The following is a 16,741-nucleotide window of genomic DNA, read 5'->3' as shown; positions in this document are numbered from 1 at the left end:
AGTAACCCTGTTATCACCTATGCCCATTCCCAAGAACTAGCCAGAGCACCTGAGAGTTCAACGATTCATCACCAACTTATGCATCCTCTAATGCAGCGGTTCCCAACCTGGGGTACTAGTACCCCTGGGGGTACTCTGCAGACCAGTTGGGGTACTTGATAAGAATATTGGTAAGGGCGGACGATGAAAAGGTCTTTTGATGGCTGAAGAAGACCCATTGCCATGGAGACAAACCATGTTGTGTTATATGCCTGACCAGCAATCCACTGGGAGCTTCCCATGCTGCCCTCAGACATCAGTGGTCATCTGCCCAGCACTGACAAAGGTGGAGGAAGCAGCGGCATTAATCCTACCGGTGTTAGCGGGAATCCTGGATAATACACAACCAGTGTCTAGACACAGAAGGGCATGATTCCTGGTTGTGTACTACTCCTCCGCTCCTCCTTATTTTAAGGACATGCATAAGGATCCGCATACCGCTAAGTGCTGTCCATATTTCAAAATGAGAGGAGGGGGTACTTATCAATGAAAAGCCTAATCAAGGGGTACGGGAGAGAAAAAAGGTTGGGAACCACTGCTATAATGCTACAAATTGGAAGATGGCTAAGTATCCACATTCATAAAGTTACAACCTGATTTGCCCAATTCATTCCACTGGACAGTCAAAAATGTTGCACCTCCACAGATGATTCCTCCTTGGCTTTTCAAAATGAAATTACTGGGAACAACAGAAGTTACCATTAATAAACAAGTAATAATAAGGCCCTAAGTGAGTAATAACAAACTGAGCTGAGTTGACTGCACTGGCTTCACTGTGATTGGCACTGGCAGTGACTTCCTATTGGAAGTCTGACCTGCCAGTCACCCACGGCACTCCGTCCCATTGGGAGGTATTCCCTCCCTCCAGGTTGCCTCTTTGGCTACTATGGGCTGCAGACAAAGCAGCCCATAGAACCAGGGTCCCAGTGTCTGTCATCTGCATTGTAATGGTGCCGGAATCATGATTTGGATTCTATGGACTGCAGCCAAAGCAGCTCATAGAAGCTAGGGATATGCGCATGTGCAGTACTGACGCCAATATTTCGAATGTGCCGGTACCGATGCCTGTCATTGTACATTGTACAGATGCCGGGACCGCGGAGGGGACTGGGAGCAGCCCGTGGGTGGCGGCAGTGTCGGGGGAGGGAGACACCAGAATCCCGGCCAGCTGTGGCTCCTACCTGATTGTAGGAAGGGGGCTGCTGATGGCAACAATGTTGGCTCCTCCCACCCCAACACCGCCGCTCTTCCACTGGCTACTCCCAGTCCTTGCAGTTGCCCCGGCATCTGTACAATGTAGATGACAGGCACTGGGACCAGCGCATTCGCAGTATCGTATTTTAGTAAAAATAATGGTAATATATTGGACCCCTTGACACCAAACTCACGTGCATAAACACGTTTTTAAATACCAATTACAGTTCCATAAATCAGCTGTTGTTATTTGAACCTTTTTTCCCTTCAAATGTTTTGCGTCATATATTTATATTAATTAATATGTGAGATCTGTCAAATACTTTCCTAACTTAACTATAACCAACAGACTAAAGAGTAACAATGACCATATGTATGGCATTATTTTCTGCCCAGTAATACACCCCTTTTGATATCTAACAATGATAAATACTGGATTTAATTTCTCTTTCATTCAAATACATTTGTTTGTTCATGTGGAATTAAGCTTCGGTGAAGCAATTGTTAAATATTATCTCCCCCTGCACTGCAAATTAAATGCGAACAGATTTCACATCTTGTGTTCATTCCTCCTAAAGAGGACATCTCTCAGTTTTCTAATGAAGTCAGCAAATTAAAATTCATCACACCGGGATGGGAAAAAGGAAATAGCTCTTCTATGCTCTTATAAAGACTTATCTACAGCTCTTAATTGTTTTGTCTTCTAGCATTTAAGGTTCTACTTTCTCTATCAAAGAATGACAGCCATTATAACCCAAAAAGTGATAATTATTGTTACACAGTCTGACAGTCCCATTATTGAGATTCTTTGGTTCTGCTTGTTCATTTGCATAGGAGCTAGTAGTCATCAAACAATGGACTCTTAAATAATGAAGTCTGCCCAACTTGTTTAAAATGCTACAATTATACAAAACTTAAATCTGTGATCATGTAAAAAGCTAAATTAAAAAGATTTTACTAAGGCACCCAGTAGCGGTTTTAGGGGGGGGGGGGGGGCAGCCGGGGCATGATGTCATGATCTATTGCTGCTCTACTGCCTTAGGTACACTTGTACAGATGGAGGGCCCTTCATTCTTGCAAGGGCTGGCGGTGGGATCGCCAGCCACCAGCCCCCGCCAGCCGTCAGAAGGGGACACGTACTATGGAGCTCCCCACCGGTCCCCACCTTTTCGCCGCCGGTCCTGCCACATGATCCCACCTCCCTGCTCGCCCCCTAACCCTGCCCCTCTCCATGAAGTGGAGAGGGGCAGGGTTCACGTTCCCTGCTTCCTGGAAACTGGGACGTGCGTGCGTACCAGTCAGATGGCGCGCCGGCTCGTCTGCAGGGGTAATCTGGCAAATGCCAGCGCTGGCTGAGAGGCACTCCATCTGTAGTTAAGAAGGGTAGGGTTCAGCACAACAAGTGTGTGTGGGGGGAACACATACCTGTCTCAACCCTCTCTCCTTTCCCTTACTCTTCTCTCATTCTCTCTCTCTCTCTCTCTTTCTTTCTATCTCTGCACTCTCCTCTCTCTTTCTCTCTGCTCTCTCCTTCTCTCTCTGCACTCTCCTTCTCTCTTCTCTCTATTTACTTTCCTTCTCTCTCTGCACTCTCCTCTATCTCTGCACTTTCCTTCTCTCTCTCTACACTCTCCTTCTCTCTCTTTGCACTCTCCTTCTCTCTGCACTCTCCTTCTCTCTGCACTCTCCTCTCTCTCACTGCACTCTTCACTCTCACTGCACTCTCCTTTTCTCTCTCTCTCTCTGTACTCTCCACTCCTCCTGCTATCTTCTCCTGTCTCTCTCTGCACTCTCCTTCTCTCTCTCCCTCTCTCTGCACTCTGCTCTCTCTATTTACTCTCCCTATCTATTTCTCTGCACTCTCTTTCTCTCTCTCTCTGCACTCTGTTCTCTCAATTTACTCTTCTTCTCTCTCTCCCTGCACTCTCTTTCTCTCTCTCTGCACTCTGATCTCTCTATTTACTCTCCTCTCTCTCCCTGCACTCTCCGCTCTCTTTGCACTCTCATTCTCTCTGCACTCTCCTTTCTCTCACTGCACTCTCATTCTCTCTCTCTCTCCTTCTCTACTCTCTTCTCCTCTCTCTGCACTCTCCTCCTCTCTCTCTCTGCACTCTCCTCCTCTCTCTTTTTCTCTGCACTCTCCTCCTCTCTTTCTGCACTCTCCTCTCTCATTATCTATCTCAGCACTCTTCTTCTCTATTTCTCTCTGCACTCTCCTCTCTCTCTGCACTTTCCTTCTCTCTCTGTCACTGCCCTCCACTTCTCTCTCTCTCTGCACTCTTCTCTCGCTGCACTCTCCTCTCTCTGCACTTGCCTTCTCTCTCTTTCTTTGCGCTCTCCTCTCTCTCTCTGCACTCTTTCCACTCTCTCTGCACTCCCCCCAAGCCCTATCTGTTCCAACCAACTCTGTCTTCACAGCTCCCTCTCTCCATATTCAGCAAGTTTGAAACTGAACAGTGTCCCTGCAAAATTGCTTTCACTTTCTTTAAAATGTTGTTCTTCATTGCTTTTGCACTCACCTCAAAATTGGTATTGCTTGAACAGTTAAGTTTTAGACGTATCAACTGGCACTTGGGAACATAAGAAATTTGCTCAGATGGACCATCAAGTACCTATCTTGAGCAAATGTATTTCTAATCTACCCAAGGGCCAGTTTATGGGGGAAATTTACTAAAGGAAATTTGTAAAAAAAACAGGTGTATTTGTATCCAGAAATACACTTATTTCTGACATTTACTATTCCGAAAATACGGCAATTCGTATTGATGTACTATCAATACGAATACGAATTGCCGTATTTTCGGGATAGTAAATGTCAAAAATAAGTGTATTTCTGGATACAAATACACCTATTTTTTACAAATTCCCTTTAGTAAATTTCCCCCTATATGTCTAAAATGTAACTGTTCAAATAATACCAATTTTGAGGCAAGTGCAAAAGCAATGAACACATTTTTAAAGAAAGGATACAAAGATGCCCTTCTAGAGAAGGCCTTAGATGATACACTAATTCTTCAGAGTGAACAACTTTTAGGAATTATTATGAATAAGGAAAACCCCCAATAAAATGTACAATATGGCTTTCAATACCTAGTACACTAGTTACCACAAATCTATTGAACACATTTTTAAGAAAAATTGTAATCTTTTGATAAAGGATCCTGTTCTAATGGAAATCCTTCCCAAAAGCCACAAGTTTATCTATAGAAGGGCTGCAAACCCAAAAGACAAATTGGTTGCTAGCACCTTTGTTGATAAACCTCTGGGAGGGACAATAAGAAATAAGGGCTTCTATAGATACGGGGACTGCAAAATGTGCAGATGCTGTCCATTAACAACAACTAAATATAGAGAAATTCTGTTGAACAATTTTGTTGTGAAGCCCAAACAGTTTATTACGTGCAATTCAAAATATGTGGTTTACAATATTCGTTGTCGGCAAGATCTATGTCGGCAAGACTAAAAGAAACTTAAAAGTTTGCCTTGCAGAACACGCTTGGAACATTAAAAAAGGGTATAAAGAACATCCATTTTCATTACATTTTATGGAACACCACCACAATTGCTCCACCAAATTTTTGACTGTTTTTTTGGGGACTGGAGGCCGTGCAACACAACTGGCGTTACAACAATAGGGAAATCCATTTATCTAAAACCGAAATGAGGTGGATCTTTAACTTATGCTCATTAACTCCACATGGCCTAAACCACGTATTTGAACTGAAATGGTTCCTTAAATTTTTTATAGTTTTTATATACAGTTTTTTAGATAAATAAAGATTTTTTATATACTTATTTATGAATGTTTGTATATTTCTTTATTTACCTCTATTGTTTTGAAATATTTGTCATGTTGATTAACATGACATATATTTATTGTGTTCATATGTTTATTGTAATATTCTCTTTGTTCCGCATATATGTACATATATTTGTCAAATTGATTAATTTTATCTTATGGAGGAATCTGCCATATACTAAATATTACTAATGCATTCGGGCTATTTATGGCCGCTAGTTGCGCTAATCAAAACATAATATTTACATAGTAACCATATGGTTCATTTAACAAAAAACTTCCGATGTTTTGTGTTTCACAAGCTGGAAAAAGGGTCTGTGCTCCCTACATATAGGGTGTGTATACTCTAAGGAAGTTTTCACTATACTCCGGGCAGCATGTAATTTCCAGTGTTTGCATTCCAAACACCAGAAGTCAAGTCCCGGCTTTGCGTTCCACCGCCGGACTGAGACAGCAGTGTATTCTCAGATGAGTGCTCGCTTAGCCGTACTACCCGGACTATTAAGTCCTGTTTCCTCCACCCTGGCTTAATTAAATAATATTTAAGCGGTCTATGTAAATTAAAGTTATTGCTGGGTGGAAATGAAGGACCAGCAACCCGGAATTGATTCCTCCATATAGGTATATATAACTCTTCCTGCTCAGTCACTCTCCAACCTTGATAAAGATGGCAGGAGCTGTCGAAACATGTGAAAGTGAACGATTCTACTCATACTTATCGACTTTCTGGCTGCCCTTTTCCGGGAGAGGGCAGCCAGCTCATGGGGGGACGGGGCCACCAGGAGTAAAAAGGGGTGGATAGGGGGCGGAGCCACACTGGCGGCTACTTGATGGGGATGTGGCCAGAGCAATCACAATGTTTTAGCCATGCCCCCAATGTGCAATGCTGTTTTTTTATGGCATTGCACTGCAGCAGACAGGGCTAAAATGGCGCTAATCACGTAATTTGACGCGTGGACACTCCCCCCCCCCGCTTAAGGGGGGTCGCGGGAGCCAGGCATTTTTTGCAGGATGGTTGACACTCTTTCCGGGGGGGCCGGGAGGGGGGCCAGATTTCCTGGACCTTCCCGGCCATTCCGGGAGGGTAGGCAACCCTGATTCTACTCTGACACCACCTATCCCTCTTGACCAATGTGGCCTTTTCTCAGGTGATTTAAAAAAAAAATGAACTACAGTATTTTCATGTTTCATTTTTTCTTTATATAAAATATATTTTTGGATTTAAATGAGACCACCTCCTTTCTTTTTTTACTGCCATTTACACCCATATGATGGAGTATGGGGAGGACGTGGAGGATATGAGTGTATAAAGATACTATGATATGCTTCAAACCACTACGCCTTTGAGTGAGTACGGTGCGCATTGTAAAAAAACAAGACATCTTCTGGTACCTAACGATTTTATATCTTTCACACAGTGATCCTTTAAAGAGAGATATTCCTATATAATTTCTGCACGGCATTGAATCCTGCAAAAGAAACCTTTTACAGGCTTCACTACATCTTGCCTCTGAGTGAGTACGGTACTCATGTCCTTCTCATACAATATATATACACTGTGGTTACCATACAGGATTGGAAAGAAAAAAGATACCCTTACAGTATGTGTATATTTTTACCCGCTATACTGTGAGTTGGGTATGATTTTCAATATCATCCTTTGGACTCCTTCACATGTGTTTATAAAGCAAGTGTTTCTCTTTATTTATACATTTTTATTTTCTTTCCATATACCTATATATACCTACTATCACTGAGGAATCGTATGTTCCTAATTGAAGATTTGATGTGACAAACAAGTCCAGCGCCATCTGTTTTTCCCAAAGTTCACGCTAGTGGCGACATTGCTGTGGTCCTCCGTTTGGATTGAGGCTGTACGTATTGGCTGCACCTTGAGACTATTTCAAACTTGTTTTATTGTCTAAATGCCACAGCCTGTCTCATTCATGGAGACACAAACTGCCAGGGCTTGAAATCCTCTGCTTAAGGTGAAAGATGCAACATCGGACACATTTCAGTCACAGGAGGGTCGATGTCTGCCTGGGGCAGGCGGCTCACGTCAGAGGCTGTCAGCTGCCCACCCTGTCTCCAACACGACAGCCGCAAATATAAGTCTGTTGAGACTGAGGCAGGAGAAATTATTCGATGGTCGTGAGGATCCAATGATTTCTGGTGCAGCGGTGGCATGTGAGGGGATGCGTCATCAATGCAGATTATTTTGCATTGGTTTGCAAGGGGAAACAGCATCGAGGGGGTGGGGAGGCGATACAGGTGCTCAGTAAGCTGCGAGCTTCGCAGCTTACTGAGCGGATTAGAATTTACCCCCTTTATGTTCAGAAACAGTGATTGTATTAATGCAACATGCACAAGATTATGGGGGAGATTCTCTAAACTAAAAATGCCGTAAAAACCCCCGTTATCGTGATTTTTACCGCATTTTGGGTAACCCGGCGGGGGGCATCGCCTGAAAAATCTGGCGATGCTCCATAGAAGCCTATGGGCTTCTAACGCTACCTGCCGCCGCCCCGCACTGACCCACTGCCGCCCCGCACTGACCCCCAGCGCCCCGCACCGACCTCCCCTCACCTGTGTCTGGCCAGCACAGAGCTGTGCCGGGTAAGGGAGGGAGGGGGGAGCCGCCGGGTCCCCAAGGGACTCGCTGACTCTCACCGCAAAGGACAGCTCTTAACGCAAGAGCTGTCCTTTGCCATAATTATTGCATATGTTAGTGCATATGCGATAATTATGAATGCGGTAGACGACGATAGGGGGCGGTAAGTTATCCCCCCCCATAACTTTAAATATAGATTTGAGTTAATGCATACATGAACAGGCACCTCTGCATAAAATTGCTGCATTTAGCAACGAGCCCAAAAAAATGAAGATTCTTTCTAGTACCGCTTTTAAAAATGTCAAGGGCAGAGTTAAATTGTTCTTTTACATAGTAACATGTTACAGGTGTCATAAAAAGATCCAAAAATTTGGGAGCGAATCTCAGAGAATCTTTGTTTATAGCAAGGAAAATGAAATTGAGCTGAAGGCGCCTCAAATTCGTTGTCACTGTAATAGAACACACTGCCAATTCAATTTCCTCCCTGGTAAAAAACCTAATTAGGCACACATCATGTTCCTGTGATCTTGAAATTGAGAAAAAAAAATGAAAAACAGCTACTTAAAATTGAGGTTTTCGAAATGCAGTTGAATGTAATTGTTTTATGATTGGTCTGTGACATTTTGTTGTACTAATTGAAGAAATACTGAAGCATACACATCACAACTGACATCGAGTGCACTGGTTACGTTTTAGATGTGGCTGTGTTTTCTAGACTAAACTTTCCTGGTGGAATAATCTCATTATAAAACCCTACGATGTCTTGAATAAACTCCAACTTTCAAGGCAGTAAAAGCGCCTTGTAAGGTAAAAAAAAAACAATGTTTGCAAATAGTATTCTTTCCGGTATTACAGCCCATAGTTCAAAGTTTTATTTCCAAGAATATCATGATCTGGGAGAAAAGTAGATATTTCTATTTGCAGTCCATTCAAAAGGAGAACATGTTTACAGATTTACTGTACAATACCTAAAGGCAGTGTTTTCTTTCCAAAATAAAAAAAGGCTCTGAAACAGTTATTCATAGCTTGGCTAGCAATGCCCTGTAACTCTTCAGTTCATAATAGCAAAGGAAAATGTCCTGTACTATATTTTACCTTTTGTAGCTAGGGAAAATGTTACAGAACTGTACTGCAGTATCTGTTAAAGCCCAAGTGGAAGGACCACATTCCTATTTAAAGGCCAACAAAATCTGTCTGTCTGTCTGTCTGTCTGTCTGTCATCACAGAGCACTGCAATCACCATCTATATAGACACTCCAAGATCTCTAGATTTCATAAAACTTTTATCTATATATCCTATTATATAAAAGGCTAATACTCCTCAATTTTTTTGAGGTGAAGTACTGCCAGTGACCACTAGAGGCCATTCGACAGACCAAATTACTCTTTAACGTGAAAGCAAAATGATCTGTTTTAAACCTGCTGGAGGTAGGAACAGATAGGGACTAAGCCGTCATTTTGACAAGCTTTCAACTAGCACTTTATAAAAAAGGGATGTAAAATTCATCTGTTGCAACATTTGTTAAGCTTACCAACTGCACCAAAAACTGCACCAAAAGTTTGCCGATAATAGGACTCACGTGCGTGTGAGATGCATGTGAGATGCTTCGTGGCAATGGGACATACAAGCGTGTGAGGCGAGCAGTGCACCGAGAACGAAAGCACCGGTGTGCCAGCAGGATGGATAAACTGGCTCCATATGTATGTACTAACTGCTGGCAACTTACCGTTGCTGGTGCTACCATGTAGAATACCAAGCACCGCTAAATCCGTCTCCCCTCACCTCCTATATCCCGGCCATCCAGATGTGTTCCCAGGTCCAGCAATCTACTTATAAAAAGAGCACACACTCCTTACTGGTGCAAGAAGAAGGAGCCCTGGAGTCACTGCAACTGTCACCAGTAGGAGGCCCCTGGGGCTAGGAGTCGAAGAACACCTACGGGCACCCTCTCATCTGGCAAAGCGGCGGTGGCTTTGCTTTGTATGTTAGTACATACTGTATGTGGAGAGAGCTCTCACAACAGAATTCTGAGGGTCAGATGATTTGTAACATATTTTGCTATTCCATCATATATGTGCTATTGAGAAGGTTATTCTATGTTTATAATATAGAGAATTGAAGTGATCGATAAAGTGAATATTCTATAGTCATAACCAAAGAGGTTCCCCAAAAGAAGTTATTGCCTAACTGTTACCATATTTGCTATTTTTTGTTATATACAGTATAAGTATTGTTTCATTTGTGTTTAATCGCTTGCCATTGTGAGGTCATTATTTTCCCCATACCCTTCTCTGGACCCATGTCCTTTTATTGCCCCTTTATAAAACTAAAAGTTTAACATCACCAAGGCTGTCAAGTTAAGTATCTTTATGTATGTACAGATGGAGCTGCTCCTGACAATTCTGGTAATATCCGCCGCAGTTCGCCAGCCAGCAGAAGATTGTGCATTTACACGAGATGGTCACGTGCCCGCCGCTGCCTGTCCCCCCCCCCCCTAACCCTGACCATCTCCCTGAACCAGAGACGGGTAGAGTTTCAGCCATCCGCTACTGTGTGAGACACTCGCATGTCCCCGTCAGATACGGCGCCTCTCTGCCTGCTCAGGAATCTGGCTATTCCCAGGGCTGGCTGAGAGGCGCTACATCTGTATGGGGCTAGTAGCTCTGCTACAGCCAAAGTAGGAAATGCTTGTAGAGTTACTGCAAGAGAGTGAAGATCAACTGGAGCTACAGCCTCTATTGTAAGTCACCGTCTAGTTCTAACCTATCTGTGCCCACACCAACACTGGGGTACCAAACAACTACCATATACTGTAACTGGTCATTCAGTTATATTCATTTGGTTCACAGATCTTTCAGTTTAAGAAGGACACAGACACAACCAGGGCTATCAAGTTAGATGCAGAAACCAGTCTGTAACAAGAGACAGATACAAGGTCACACACCCAATACTAACACAGGCCCAGCCCCGCTTTCAGCAACCCTGACATTGAGGAGGTGAAATTAGCTGCAATGTTAAACCACGAAGAAGATGTGACTATTGATGCCTTTAATCTGGACTTTGCTGTCTAGTAGGCACCAAATGTAATAGGGCGTGATAATCAGAAAGTGAGAGTTTTTGGGGGAGTTTTCCCATTTTTTTAAAGCGGCAATCAGTTACACTATAAAATAATTTTGATTTTGCCAATTGATTGATGCTTTAAGAAGAAAACTTTCCCAAAATCTTTCACTTTCTGATTCTCACACCCTATCACATATAGCCCCAGGTGCCTGTATGAACCAGACTTTGGGCCTGATGCACCAAGTTTCAAAATGACAAAGTGGAGAGTGATAAAGTACCAGCCAACCAGCTCCTAGCTACTGTTTATCAAATCCAGCCTGTAATGTGCCTTAAGATCTGATTGGCTGGTTGTTTATCACGCTCCACTTTATCACGTTTGGAGTTTGATGCATCTGGCCTTTTTTACCTAGTAGTATTTTTGTCTGTTGATCATTAGGAGAAGGAAACACAGACATTGCCTTATACAGTATTTGGGCGAGATGTACTAAGGGGTAAATGCGGTAAAACCCCAGTTTTACCACATTTTCCTATGTATTAAAACCCCCGCCGCCACATTACCAAAGGTGGCGATACCCAATAGAAGTCTATGTGATTCTTTTTGCCGCCGGACGCCTCCGCCGCAAACCCGCCGACCCCCCTCCCTCTGGCTTACCTGGTCCAGGTCCTCCTGGACCCGGAAGGTAAGCCCTTTCTCCCCCTAGTAACGCAGCCGGACGTCCTTCCGGCTGCAGGGGGGAGGAGGAGGCGCCGGGGACAGCCTGCTTAGCTGTCCCCAGCGTGAAGGCAGCAGGAGGCGGCAGGGAGGAGACAGAGACCCCCTGCACACCACAGTACAGGTATCGTGGGGGGTCTCCGTCACCTCACCGCGATGCCAGCCACATATCTTAGTACATATGTGCTGGCATCCCGGCGGGCAGGCGGCGATGGGCGACAATTTATTTTAATACATCCCGCCCTTTGTGCTTAAAAGAGTGAGCATAGGCTCTCACTCCAAGCTGTTCAGTCCCCAGTATATTTGCATTGAGGACTAATATTTACACTCTGCACATGTGTATACACAGGAGGAGGGGGGGGGGGGGGGGGGTTCGCATAGGGATACCCAGCGTTTCCTGAGAGTACTCATGAAAATGCTGGGCGGATGTTAGTACCGTGGTTGCGGCAGGCATTCGCTCGCACAGCAGGCGTGTTAGATGGCTCGCTACGAAGGAAATACATTTTTACTGCTTAGTGAGTCAACCAGAATCACCCCATCATACAGCCTAGACAGAGAGCTTGGCGTCCAAGTGCTGAATCATCATCTTGTTAATTGAATGCTCCCTAATTATCAATATTTGTATTTAAAAAAAAGTTGTTTTGTAACATGTACATGCCTGTAAATATGTTACGAAATGTACATATAAAAGTATAAGCCTTATAATTGATGTTGTGTGATGAACTTTTCCACAAATGTGGTAACATTCACTGAGCAACTGAAGTGTACAAGTTGCCAGAAGGTGTCCAAAACAATGTGGCATGGACTCTCATAAATGTTAACCACATTGCTAATAGGAAACCTTAATATATATATGCTGCAGCTAATTTATTTGACAAAAAAAGGTATCAGTGCAGTGGAATGTATTAATAACACAGGGACATTGGTAATGCAGTGTTTATACATATGCTGCTGCCCCCTCATTGAACCCTGTCTACAAGGTGCCAATCAAACACAGTCTACAGTGTCCTCGAGGACACTAAAAGTGCGGGAAGCTCAGCTGGCTCGAGGGCTGAGCGGGAGAACAGCTGTGCTCGTGCTGCATCAGCTGATCTCCCAGCCTATGTATAAAAGAGCTGTCAGCACCATGGAAAAGGAGACAGCTGTTCCCACTCTTGAGCGCTCACCTCCCTGCCTGCAGCTCTGAACTGTAAACCCAGCTGTAAACATTAACGCAGCAGCGGAGACAATGAGCCAGAGAGTGTTCTCTGAATCGTGCCTGGCTGGGGAGAATAAGAGGATTGCTGTTGGATGCTAACCCTGAGAGCCAGCTAGATATACAGAGCCCCCACAAACAGTTAGGCCGCCTGAACACTGAGACTTTGCCCGCTGCCAGATAGGGGCATCCCCGGAGACACCCCTCCACACCCAGAGCCTGCTTGTTTATACAGCAGTGCTCAGCGGGAGACGGGAGGAGGTAGGGGAGAGGAAAGCTAAAGACGCCGCAGCCAGTATCTCACGGCTGGTAGAGAGGACTTCGCGCTGCCAGCAAAGGCACCCGCAACGCATCACTCACCAGGAGAGTCCCGCTGCATCTGCGGGACGAAGGCGCTGCCTCCCTGCCGCCGCTCACAAGCTGTCATCAGAGCTGCGTGCTGCCAAGAGGGAGAGAAGTGTCGCCCGTTTCCTATCACAGACGCCGGGGTGCAGCGTTCAAGAAAAGCCGCCTGGCAGTGCTCCGCCCCTAACGCCCACTACAGTACAGCCGCCACTGGAGGAAAGTCAGTCGCTCCCCTCCACACCCTGGGACTGCCTTTACATGTAACGGCGCCCAGCGGGAGACGGGAGGAGGAGCCGAATCTGTGATCAGAGCGCGTCCCAGCTGAGGAGAAGCGCCGAAGAAACAAAGTGCCACCCGGCTGACAGTAGGAGCCGCCTCCCCCCTGCACTCATCATCGGGGAAGGTAACCGCCCACTGGATGCCGCACCCCAGTCTGCGTTTAGCTGCCAAGGGAAGATTCCGCCCGTGACAATCAGCCAGAGAAGGAGACCCTCCGGCACGCCCCTCTACACCCTGGTAACACCAGCGGGAGACGGGAGGAGGCGTGACGGTTGGGGAAGGAGCCGCTCAAGACGGGAGAAGGTTGCCGCCTACTACCTCCCCAGAGGGGGTGGCCGAATTGGAGAAGCTCCGCCCAGCTGTTCTTTCCCTGTCACATCGCCGCAGCAACGTCCAAGCAGCTAGCAGAGGGAAGCGCCGCCCTACCCAGCTGATCACCGGAGAACAGAGAAGTGTCAGTACTGTCTAGGCGCCACCCACCTGTCACATCAACGCTGATAGGAGCCGGAGAATCCAGCCCCGAGCTAGCCCCTATTGCGCCCCCTCTACACCCTGGTAGTACCAGCGGGAGACGGGAGGAGAGGCGTTTAGGGGTGGGGATCTGGACAGCCATCAACTACCTGAGAGAAGCCAATGTCTTCCAGTCAGCACCAAACAGAGACAGCTTATAAACAGATAAAGTACAGCTGCAAGAGTTGGTGAGCTACCCCCTTTTACTATACCTACCTCTACACTATAGGTAGCCAGCCGGTACTACTTATAGCACAACCCCACTAACTGAGAGAAGGAAAGGAAAGCCTAGGATGTGCAGAGCATAATTTCAATCCTATACAGATATATATCTAAAGCTAGCTTAAGGAGTTCAGTGTTAAGCTCCTCTGCCAAGGTACTAACAGTGACTTAATTACATTTGGCAACAATAGTATATCAGACTTCAGCAACATTATAGCCTAGTAATATACTAGTAGTAAAGGATTCTTAAGGGACAGAGTCATAGACTGCTTCAATGCTAGGAACGCCTAGTGAAGATTAGCGGAGAGACTTATATGTAGACAGATTACATCATCAGTCAATTAAGGGCCCCAACGCGCGCCAACTAGAGTATTCCAACCTATATGCAGTGTTTTATTACTGGCCAGTAACTAATATCTTTTATGCATGCATGAAATGTCAAATGTATATTGTGTAGAAGAGAATGTCCATGGTTATTAATTGCATTGTATAAAGTATTGACGGCATTGCATAGGTTGCTATCAGTTCTACTTGTTCTATGACGTTATTCCCTGTTATGTGAAAGAAGTCATTTATTGTTAACTATATATATACACAAAAGTTGTTCAATGAATTTTAATGTTTATACTGCATAAAACAGTAAACTTACCTTTTATATAATATGGTGGTATCTTTCGTCATTTGAGAATTCTGTAGAAAGTAAAATCAAAATAACCCTGTCAGTGGTATCCCCTGCCAATAGCGTTAAAGGAGGGGTTACATTTGGAGGCACTGTAGCTGAGATTATATACGTTTCAGGATCTTTTGTTTACCAAACAGGGATACAACATGGAAAAATTAACAGAAATAGACATTTATGAATGGTGTATCCAACACAATAGAGATCCTACAAAATGCATAGGGATAGCAGGAAATTTTACAGAATTCTCAGATGAAAAAATATTGGAACAAGTAGACAAACTGTGTGGGATTGTTAAAGCTAAGATAGTGGATAAATGGAGAGGAGATTTGGGGAAGACGGTAGCATTTCTTATAGAAAATTTAAGGGAATTAGATCGCAGTTTAATCCCAGCTATGATCTTAGCTAGCGCAGAGACGGGGAGGAAGTGGCATGTAATGGGGCCCGTAAGACCCGAGGGGGTTACCAGTACAAGAACACCCACTGCTGCAAATGGTGACAAAGAGAAAGAGGAAAAAGATGGGGAGGATAGTGATGGACAGAGTCAGGCCACTAATGTTAATGGCGGACAGTTTGAGGTCATAGTAGATAGGGTAGTGACGCAGCTGGAGAGGTGGCACTATGAGGGAAGCTACAGACGATTGCGCATATTCTCTGGCATCATACCAGTGCCCACAGGGGAAGAAAACTATGAAGCTTGGAAGGAAGGGGCAGTACAACAAGCCGAAGAATGGCAATGTCCGGATAAAATAAAAAGGCAAAGGATCGTTGAAAGTCTGAGAGGTCCAGCTATGGGGATAGTACAAGCTGCCCGGCGTAGCAACCCAAATGCCACATTGGACACATACTTCGAGGCACTCGATTATGCCTTTGGAACCATGGAAGACGTCGGAGACCTAACATCCCGCTTATACCACACTTTCCAAGAATCCGGAGAAAAGCTGAGTACCTTTCTAATTCGTGTAGACAAGCTGCTGTACAAGATTGTGGACAAAGGAGGGATTGAAAAGAAGGAGGTCGATAAACAGCGGATGAAACAGCTCCTAAGGGGGGCTTTGACCAGTGATCCTGTAGCGCAGAAATTGAGGTGCTCAACAACGCAAGAACCTCCTCCTACCTTTAATGATTTACTCAGAGACATAAAGCAAGATGAAGCACTGATCGAAATGAGGGAAAAGACCGTGAAGAAGGTGAAGGTGGTCCAGCCTACGACAGAAAGCAGTGAGTTCGAGAGCAAGGTGCTTAAGATGTTAGAAGAACAGAATAAAAAGATAGAGGGTTTTTTGACCAAACAGAACTCCAAGACTCCTAATGTGAACAGCTATACCCCAGTGAGAGGATTGGGCAGAGGAAGCGGTAGAGGGTGCTTCAATTGCGGAAGATTTGGACACCGAGCATTTGAATGTAATAGAAATGCATACAGAAACCCTGGCAGAAGAACTGAGAATGATGAGCAACAACTAGAAAACCAGAATCAGGGAAACGGGAGAGGGAGACCTATGAACCCCGCATAGACTCCCTTGAAATCACGTACTGTGCCATGGGAAACTCATGGTGGAATGGGGAATTGCCTAAAGGTTTGGTGGGGCCCTCCTGCCATTTGAATGCGACCCTCAACGACAAACCATGCCGAATACTCCTCGACAGCGGATCTCAAGTGTCCATAATCTTTGAAAATTGGTACCAAGAAAACTTGTCTGATGTACCCATTAAACCACTCAGCGGGCTCGTGATATGGGGACTTAGTGCCGAAAAATATCCCTATTCGGGCTATGTACAAGTGACTCTTAAATTCCATCAAGAATCATCCGAAGAAAGTGACACTTTGGAAATCCCTTTAATTGCCTTGGTGTGCCCTGATTTATCGAAAGAGAGAGGTGAGACACCAGTGATCGTGGGAACAAATACCCGGTTGTATTCCTTGTTACAAGAATGGCAGGAGGGTGAGAGTGAACAGTTCAAGACGACTTCTTTTTGCATACAATCTAAAGAAGATAAATTCCATGTCTGCTTTGAGGGGAGCGACATTCATAAAAGCGATAAAGATGAACTGATCCTTGAACTTGAAAAATACCAACAGGCATTCTCCGAGGGA

This window comes from Crinia signifera, chromosome 11 (assembly GCF_055691185.1).
Source record: "Crinia signifera chromosome 11, ASM5569118v1, whole genome shotgun sequence".
In the NCBI taxonomy this organism is placed as follows: Eukaryota; Metazoa; Chordata; class Amphibia; order Anura; family Myobatrachidae; genus Crinia; species Crinia signifera.
Note: the sequence above shows the minus strand (reverse complement) of the source record.